Raw genomic sequence first — 9,664 nt, forward strand, 5'->3', positions numbered from 1 at the left:
GTGAAATTGGTACCTCATGGTTGGTGGAAGAAGTTATCCACATCCTCATTCATGCTTTCATAAGTGTAGTTGAGATCTTGTTGCTGACTTGGAGGTGGGGAAGGAGGCAACTCAACTATGGCCATCGACTGGTACTCGGTCGAATGCCCGGTCGAGTGGGGTGGTCAAGTTGGTTACCGAATGTTCTTTTCTTCTTCTGTTCAGACTCCTTTGCTGTCCTGACCATGAAAACACCAAAACAAAGATCAAAATACCAAAACCCTAAACAATATGTACATAGATACCTTAGGGACTTCCTCCCTAGTTAGCTTGTTTAAAGTCACTAAGCTTGACCTTTGATGCCTTTTCAGGCTTGGTTTGGAGGCCAAGGAGGTGATGAAATCCTCCCTGGTACTACTTGATCTCTTTGGTGTTGCTTCTTGATCACTATCTCCTTAAAACTTGAACTTTGTTTCTTCTTAAGCTTGATCCTTGGTCTTGCCTTCTTCAAAGACCTCTTGTTGAGTTGCACTTGAAGATCCTTCACTAAACCAGCTAACACTTGAACTGAATCCTTGAGATGTTGGACTGATTCGTTATGAGATGAGACCTTAGCTTTTGAAGTCTCTTCTTCTCTCAAAACCCCAAAATCAGCCTTATCTTCAATCTTAAATGGTTGACCTCCAATGGTTGGCTGGTTAGATGGATTTGTGATATCAAAGTCCATGGTCAAACCTTCATCTATGTTCAACCTTATCAGCCTTTCCTTAACATCAATGATAGCTCCTGCTGTGGCAAGAAATGGTCTCCCAAGCAAGATTGGATCTTCTAACTCCTTATCCATCTTTATAATGATGAAATCAGTAGGAATTCTTTCCTTGCCTATCTTGACTAGGAGGCTCTCCAATTTACCAACCACATCCTTATTTGAACCATCAGCTAGACTTATGTAGAGATTGCTTGGCTTGAATTCAGTGTGTCTAAGCTTTTCGGCTATAGAGTAGGGCATGACACTAACAGATGCCCCAAGATCACACAAGCATTTGTTGAAGTGTAGGTAGCTGATGGAGCAAGGCAAATTAAATGGACCTGGATCTTCAAGTTTTGTTGGAACAACAACTGTACCAATCTCCTCTTGATCTCTCCTGTCTTGATTATGAGCTTTCTGCTTGGATATGTCAAGTAACATGCCTTTGTAGAGAGGATATGGAGCATAATGTTCCAAAGCAGGTCATCTCTCTTCTTCCTTCTTTTTAATGACTTCCTCTTGTTGCAAAGCAATGACTTTCTTCTTTTCAATACTCTCCCTGATTTCCTTCAGCTTTTGTTCCTTAAAACGTCCTGGGAATGGTAACGGAGAATGTACTTGACAGGCTTAACAGCTTCTGCAGGATCAACTCGATCTGGCGCTCGGTCGTGTGCTCGATCGTGTGCGTGGTCGAGCACACGGTCGAGTGGTTTTTCTGCTTCAATATGCTGAGTAAAACCTTCACTATGAGCCTTGTATTGTGACAAATCCTCCCCATCTTGATCCTCATTGTCCTCTTTCTTCTTCTCAACAGTCACTTCATGTTGAATGGCCATCAGTTCCTGCTTCTCAATCTTTTCTTTGAGCTTCCTAATCATTTGTTCTTTGAAACGTCCTGGGAATGGCAGAGGTGGTTTATATGCTGGAGGAATATACTTGGTGGGCTTAACAGACACGGTGGGTTCTACTCGACCAGTGACTCCATCATGCACTCGATCGAGTGCTCGATCGTGTGCTGAGTCGAGTGCACTTTCGAGTGCCTGCACTGCTTTATCTTCTGCTTCATTCTGAGCTGAAACTTGTTGAATATTCTCCCCATTTTGATTTTCACTGACCCCAGTGACATTCTCCTCAGTAACAAAGATTGCCTTGGCAGTGAACTCCCTTGGGTTTTGAATAGATTTTCCAAGAAGTTGGTTTGGCTTAGGAGCTGAAGTAGAAGCAATGTAGCTCTCCATGTACTGGACCTTAGAGTTCAGACTCTCAAATGTGTTATTCAGGTCATTAGAATAAGAATTCAACTTTTGGTTCAGCTCAGCAAACTGCTTTGCTTCCTCAATCTGCCCATTTACTTGTCTAAGTAAAAATTGCTGCATCATAGCTCTTAAGTCAGGTTCTTGGGCTTGTGAGGTCTGAAACCCTGGAGGGGGACACAATTGAGCCTAGAATCCTGGTTGTTGTTGCTTGGGTACATAATGGAACATACTACTTTGAAACATGATTACTGACTCGAACAGACACCCGGTCGAGCATTGGCTCGAGTTGAAGGTCGAACTGACTGAGACGAGAAGACTAATTGAATTCGGCTTGTGACTCGATCAGGTACTCGATCGTGCAAATGGTCGAGTGGTAGCTCGAGTTGTATGTCGAGTTGGTACCTGAGATTCAAAACAACCAAGCAGATGAAGAATTCGAATCAGTAGTGATCAAAGGAGCAATAGAACTTAATCTTAGAATAATTACTTTACATTTAGCATTTCATAATTGTCATTAGGTTGATAGATCCAAACCATATTGATATTTGGCTTAACTTGAATGCATTGATCACATCTTGACTGCTTACATATCACACTCTTTATGGATTGACATCCTTTATGCTACAACATCATAAGGGTATTGAAACACCTTGCATTACATTTTGATCATCCATACTTATGTCTGTTTGTTTGTTTGTTAGCATTCATTCATTCATAAGTAGATAACTGAAAAATTTCTTGTTTCAATTGGTCAACAAACCTCAATCAACAATGAGCTATCTCTAGACAATGATCTTCTAATACATGTTAATCCATTCTCATGACAATAACAATCAAGCAAAGATACTTCTTAGACCATAGTAAACATCAAAGCTGGCATTAAACAACCAGATCATCAATGTCAAAAATCATAGTAAACATCTAATCTCTTAGCATGCTTCATGATAATCTCTATTATTAGCCTTATCTAACAACTTAGACATTGGTGTGATGCTGAAAAATTTAAGATCTACCCTTACCCTCTCAGTATAAGAATAGCATAGAGCATATCTAACCCAGAAAAGATATTAAACAATCAAGCTTGACCAATCTAAACAACCATAACCCTTATCCAGCCTAATCCATCCTCAAGATCTTAAACCACTACTCACAAACACAAAACATGATGAACAACGTCATAAACCCAGAAATCAATCAACCTAGCATTAATAGAAAGCTGAGATGAAGATCTACAATATTGAAGAAGAAATCAAACTCAAATTTTTAATACTTTGAAAGTTATTAAACCAGCAAGTATCAAAGATTTCTTATAAAAATGCAAAAGTTGCTAATGAATCTAAAAATAAGAGAAAAAGCAAAAAGTAGAAAATATCCTAAAGGGTAAAATACTAGGTCTAGATTTTTTTCTCTAAAGTGGTCTCTCTTTTTGGTGGCTACATGTACAAGGTCTTATATAGAAAAAAGAGAGGAAGCCCTAAAAAGGCTAAAGGACAAAGTAGAAGGGCGGCTCGGTCAGCTCGACTAGGTGCTCGGTCAAGTAGCTGGTCGAGTGACCTCTTCTTCTACTTCCTCCATCCGGTCGAGTCCATCTCCGCACACGGTCGAGTCCATCTCCGCACACGGTCGAGTTTCTGGTCGATTGGACTTCCGGACCTTGATTCTTCAGCTCTAAATCCCTTGTCTTCTTCACTTGACAGCTTCAATCTTCTTTAGCATTCCTCCCATGCTCCTTAGGATCTAAAATCACTTGTTTATGCAAGAAACTATGCAAATGCAATGCAAATCTACTCTAATGCATAAACAGTTCTAAAACTATGCAATAATGGACAAATGAGATAGAAAATCATGCAAAAGATGTGAACATACTAAGGGAAAACAAGGTAAAATATATGAACATCATGGATAGACTTGGTCTTGTGGGTTTGCCACATTTGTACTCCTATAAGACAGATTATTTGGCTTTAATTGGTTGTAGGGCTTTAAACCACCTTGGTTCTGCACATAACACAGCTCAACTATTTCATTCTCCCCATCTTGAATTGTTGTATCTTCCTTACCAAGAAAGTGAATGTTCTTCTGTTGACTAAGCAGAATCTTGTCTAACTTGTCATTAACAATCTTTAAGTCCTTCTTATACTTCTCATCTTGTGCAGAATCAACAAACCTTATTGTTCTATCATAGTCCTCATTGTAGTCCCCATCAGATTTAGCCAAGTTCTCCACTAGTTCCCATCCTTCATCTACATGCTTGTTGAGGAAGTTTTGATTTGATGTTGTGTCTAACAACATCCTTATCTCTGGCAGAACTCCTCTCTACAGTGTGCTGAACAGTGACTCATTACTGAAATCATGGTGTGGACACTGTGTTTGGTAGCCCTTGAACATCTCACAAGCCTCACAAAAGGTCTCATTGTCCCTCTGTGCAAAGCCTGAAATCTCATTCCTCAATCTGGCTGTTTTGGCATTTGAGAGGAATTTAGCTAAGAAAGCCTTCTTACATCCATCCCATGTGGTTATAACACTTGTTGGAACTGTTTTATCCCATTGATGAGCTTTGTCTCCTAGAGAGAATGGAAACAACCTGAGCTTGAAGCTAGCCTCACTCACACCATTGATCTTTGTGAGGCCACAAAGCCTATCATATTCATCCAGATGATCCAATGGATCCTCCATTGGCAATCCATGGAATTTATTGGATTGTATCATCGTGATTAGCCCACTTTTCATTTCGAAATTGTTGTTGGCAACTGCAGGAGGTACTATGCCAGCTCTCTGTGTATGTGTATTGGGAGCATCTCCTGCTCCAATCTGCCTTGGCCTTTGATTCCGGTGCATTGGTGGATCCATCAGCAACTGTTATTCTTGTTCTTGGTAGATCCTGGTTTTATGCTGCCTCAAGTCCCTGGGTAGGCAGTTTATATGCTCAAAGTACTTCTCTAGGTTCTGGTTTCCTTTTGATCTTGTCTGCATCAACCAACTCGATCATCTGCTCAGATTAACACACGATCGAGTGCTGGCTCGAGCTACTGGTCGACTGACTGAAACTTGTTGTTGGTACTTGATCGCTGAGTTAAAAGGCACACGATCGAGTGCTAGCTCGAGTGGATACCTGAAACTCAAAACAACCAACCAAAACAAGAACTTGACAGTGGTGAACAATTAGTAACAAAACTTAATCTTGAATCTTTGTTCATCTCAAATGACACAAATAAACACACTAATGGCAACGACGCCAATTGAAACAAGAGCTTTTTCAAGTATCTACTTATGAATGAATGTATGCAAACATGCAATCAGAGACATAAGCAGAGATGATCTAATGTGAAGCAAGGTGTTTTAATACCCTTATGTAGTTGTAACATAAAGGATGTCAATCCATAAAGTGTGTGTTGCATGCAATCAAGATGTAACATGGACTCAAGTTAAGCCAAATATGAAAATGGTTGATTTCTAACAATCCTAAGCCAATAATGTAAAATGCAGAATATAAACAATGATGAATGTAAATTAAACAAGAGGAAAACTTGTCAAAAATCACCTTATACAACCAATCTCTTGGGATAAGCATGATGCAAGGAAGCTTAAGATCTGTTCTTACCCTCTTAGAGCACATCTAACCCAGAAGAGATATGTAAATAATCAAGCTTAACCAGCCTAATCCATCTCCAGAATCCTAACTCACTACTCAGATGGACAAAACATGATGATGATGAACATAAACCCAGAAAATGATGAAACTAGGACGATAAGATAGATGAGATGATGAACAACAACTTAATATAAAGAAGCAAACTCAGATTCTCAATACCCAGAAAGTTATGAGACTTACAAGATATTAAAATATGAGAAAAACAGTAAATAAAAGTGGCAAAATGATAAAAGGGGTAAGAACTAAGGTTTTTTTTGGTGGCTACAGGAACTTTTTTGCCTAAAGAGGGTCTTTAGGCAGCCATGGGGTACAAGGGGTATATATAGGGAGGGAAGGAAGCCTTGATTTGGCTAGCTGACAAAATAGAAAGTCGACTCGATGTACTTGACCACAAGCGGTCGAGTGGCCTTGGTCGAGTGGTCCATCCTTCTGCTCCCCACCGGTTAAGTCCATTAGTAGCACACGGTTGAGTGCATGAGTAGTGGTGGTCGAGTGCTTCATGCTTTGTTGGTCTTCTCCTTGATTCAACTCCTATCTGCTTCAATGGTTGCACTCTTCTCATCCCATATGCTATTTCCATGCTTCTTGAGTCCAATTCACGTGTTTGAACAAGAAACAATGCAAATACAATGCAAATCCTACTCTAATTCACAAACAGCCCTTAAACTATATGAAAGTAACAAAACAAGCTAATAAAACATGTAAAAATGTGAATAAATAGTGGTTAAACAAGGTAAAATATATACATATCACTAACCTCCATACATCATAAGCCGACTGAACTCCAAGTCCAGCTCCCGCACTGACAGAATCCCCTATGATAACTGTAGGAACTGCACCTCCAATCGGTCTAATGACTCTCTTCGAAAATACTTGCTCCTCGATGAAGTCAGCCCAAGACATCTTCCTCTGCACTCTTTTAGCAGCCACTGACCTCCACCAAAACTGAGCATCATCAATCAGGTTGTAGACCCCTATGTCCACCCAAAACTCCTCAGGACATCTGAGATACTGGAAGTTACGTTCCACTCTTGTGCTCCACGCATCTGCAACAGTAGGATCAGTACAACCTTGAAACCGCTTAGTACGGATGATACACATCTCTCTCACCATAGACACATAAAGAGCATGAGTCCCTGCATCCGCAGCCACTAGTTGCTGATCCTCCACCACCACAGGCGGCACTACCTTAGCCTGAGCCGGTGCCACCGCCAGCAACCTCTCTAACACTTGCACTAACAAGTCAGCAAGAGCAACGCCTCCACCAAGGACTCCACTTGTTGGGACTCCCACACCCATAACCCTAACATCATAAGGGTATTGAAACACCTTGCATTACATTCTGATCATCCATACTTATGTATGTTTGTTTGTTTGTTAGCATTCATTCATTCATTGGTGCAGGAGATGCTCCAAATACACACAACCAGAGAGCTCGCATAGTACCTCCTGCAGTTGCCAACAACAATTTCAAAATGAAAAGTGGGCTAATCACAATGATTCAGGCAAACAGGGACAAGGCACATTGGTGCAGGAGATGCTCCAAATACACACAACCAGAGAGCTCGCATAGTACCTCCTGCAGTTGCCAACAACAATTTCGAAATGAAAAGTGGGCTAATCACATTGATTCATGCAAACAAATTCCATGGTCTGCCAATGGAAGGTCCTTTAGATCATTTGGATGAATTTGACAGGCTTTGTGGCCTCACCAAGATCAATGGTGTTAGTGAGGATGGCTTCAAGCTCAGATTGTTTCCCTTCTCACTAGGAGACATGGCTCACTTATGGGAGAAGACACTACCAACAGGAGCCATAACAACATGGGATGCTTGTAAGAAGGTCTTTCTAGCTAAATTCTTCTCTAATGCTAGAACTACAAGGTTGAGGAATGAGATTTCTGGTATTGCTCAGAAGAACAATGAGACATTTTGTGAAGCATGGGAGAAATTCAAAGGCTACCAAACACAATGTCCACATTATGGGTTTAGCAATGAGTCTCTACTCTCCACATTGTATAGAGGAGTCTTACCAAAGATCAGAATGCTATTAGATACAGCCTCTAATGGAAACTTCCTTAACAAGAATGTAGAAGAAGGATGGGAGCTAGCGGAAAACTTGGCACAATCTGATGGGAACTACAATGAAAACTATGACAGAACTATAAGATTTGTCACTTCTTATCATGATGAGAAGTATAAGAAGGATCTGAAGGTTGTTCATGAGAAGTTGGACAAGATTCTACTCAGCCAGCAAAAGAATATTCATTTTCTTGGTGAAGAAGAGACTCCAGCTCAAGATGGGGAGAATGAATTTGCTGAGATTTGCTATATGCAAAACCAAGGGGGCTTCAAAGGTTATAATCAGTTCAAGAACAACAACCTCTCCAACAGAAGCACCAATGTAGCAAACCCTCAAGATCAAGTCTACCCTCCTCAACAACCTCAACAACACAACAATTATGTACCCAAGCAGCAACAACAAGGTTACCAGGCTCCAATGTGTCCCCCACCAGGGTTTCAGACAACCAAGCCCAGGAACCAGATTTAAGAGCTAATATGCAGCAATTCCTACTTGGACAGGCAAATGGGCAGCTTGAGACAGCCAAAAAGTTTGCTGAGATAAACCAAAGGCTGGATTCTTCTTATAATGACCTGAATATTAAGTTTGAGAGCTTGAATTCTAAAATCAAGGTTCATGGAGAGCAATATTACTTCTACATCAGCTCCTAAGCCAAACCAACTACCTGGTAAGGCTATTCAAAATCCAAGGGAGTTTACAGCAAAAGCTATCCATTTCTATGAGGAAGCTGTCACTGAGGACAATGAGGTTCAAGCTGGGGAGGATTTGTCACAAGATGAAGCTCTGAGTAAAGGTTTTACTCAACGTATTGAAGCAGAAAAACCACACGGCTATGTACTCGACCACACACACGATCGAGCACATGATCGAGTGTTTAATCAAGCTGCTCCCGCAGAAATAACACTCGACCAAGTGCTCTACCGAGCACACGATTGAGTGACTGATCGAGTTGTCGCCACAGAATCTGTTAAACCTGTTAGATACATCCCTCCTGCTTACAAACCACCTCTACCATTCCCAGCATGTTTCAAGGAACAAAAGCGGAGGGAACTCAGGGAAATAATTAAAAAGAGGGAAGTGATGGCTTTGAAACAAGAGGTTGTCATTGAATACAATGAAGAAGAGAGAGGGCCTGCTTTGGAACAGTATGCCCCATATCCTCTCTACCAAGGCATGCTACTTGAGATATTGATAAACAGGTTTTCACCCAGGGTATCAATTCCCTATGCAGTTGTAGTACAAAAGGTTATCAATCCAAATGGTTGTCTATTGCTAGCAGGAAGGATATGATCAGAACGTTACAAGTCAAGCCAAGCAGATAGAGTTTTAATCTAAAAGTCCTAAAATGAATGAAAGAAAAGAATATAAACAAAGAAACCAGACGACCTAAACACTCGATGCAAGCAATCGAGTACAGGATCGTGTGGGGTGATCGAGTAAGCAAATGGGATATGAACAGCTCGAGGTATTACTCGATACAGGTTATCTTGTACCTGATCGGGCAAGTGGTCGAGTAAGGAAAGAAAATGCAAACAATTAAAATACGGAAGCTTCTAAGGATGGGGTAATTGAATCCTAAGTATTCTTGACCATTACAGATGCCTTACATGCCTCAAGCAAATATTTCCTAGACAATGAATCTCTAAAACTTTGTCACCACACTCTCGCACTAGGAACAATCAACCTTGATCACTTCCATACCCAACTCTCGTTGGAGAAACATGACCAAGCAGGCATTAAGATCGATTCATTATTGTCAGTAAACCCTAACTCATCTAATCCCTTACTCAGAGCGAGTGAACCTCTAGCATTGGTTGATTCAAGCATCTCATCTACACCTCTTGGTGGTAAAACACACTAGACCTAATCTCAACCTCTCGGTCTGTTGACAGCATTAAGAACACCAACCTAGAAGGAAATCTATCAAACATTTACAATCAAACTAAGCCA

The 9,664-nt window shown here is 40.8% G+C and overlaps 2 non-coding genes across 2 annotated transcripts; one reads left to right on the top strand and one right to left on the bottom strand.

Moving 5' to 3' along the window:
- Positions 1-4,327: 4,327 nt before the first annotated feature.
- On the top strand, positions 4,328-4,434 carry LOC147921337 (small nucleolar RNA R71). Its single transcript, XR_015589888.1, has one exon. It is a non-coding gene; the product is annotated as a small nucleolar RNA R71 (small nucleolar RNA).
- A 3,079-nt stretch (positions 4,435-7,513) lies between these two features.
- Positions 7,514-7,620, bottom strand: LOC147921338 (small nucleolar RNA R71). Its single transcript, XR_015589899.1, has one exon. It is a non-coding gene; the product is annotated as a small nucleolar RNA R71 (small nucleolar RNA).
- Between the last annotated feature and the right edge of the window lie 2,044 nt (positions 7,621-9,664).

Source organism: Camelina sativa, chromosome 18, assembly GCF_030686135.1.
Source record: "Camelina sativa cultivar CO46 ecotype springtype chromosome 18, ASM3068613v1".
Lineage (NCBI taxonomy): Eukaryota > Viridiplantae > Streptophyta > Magnoliopsida > Brassicales > Brassicaceae > Camelina > Camelina sativa.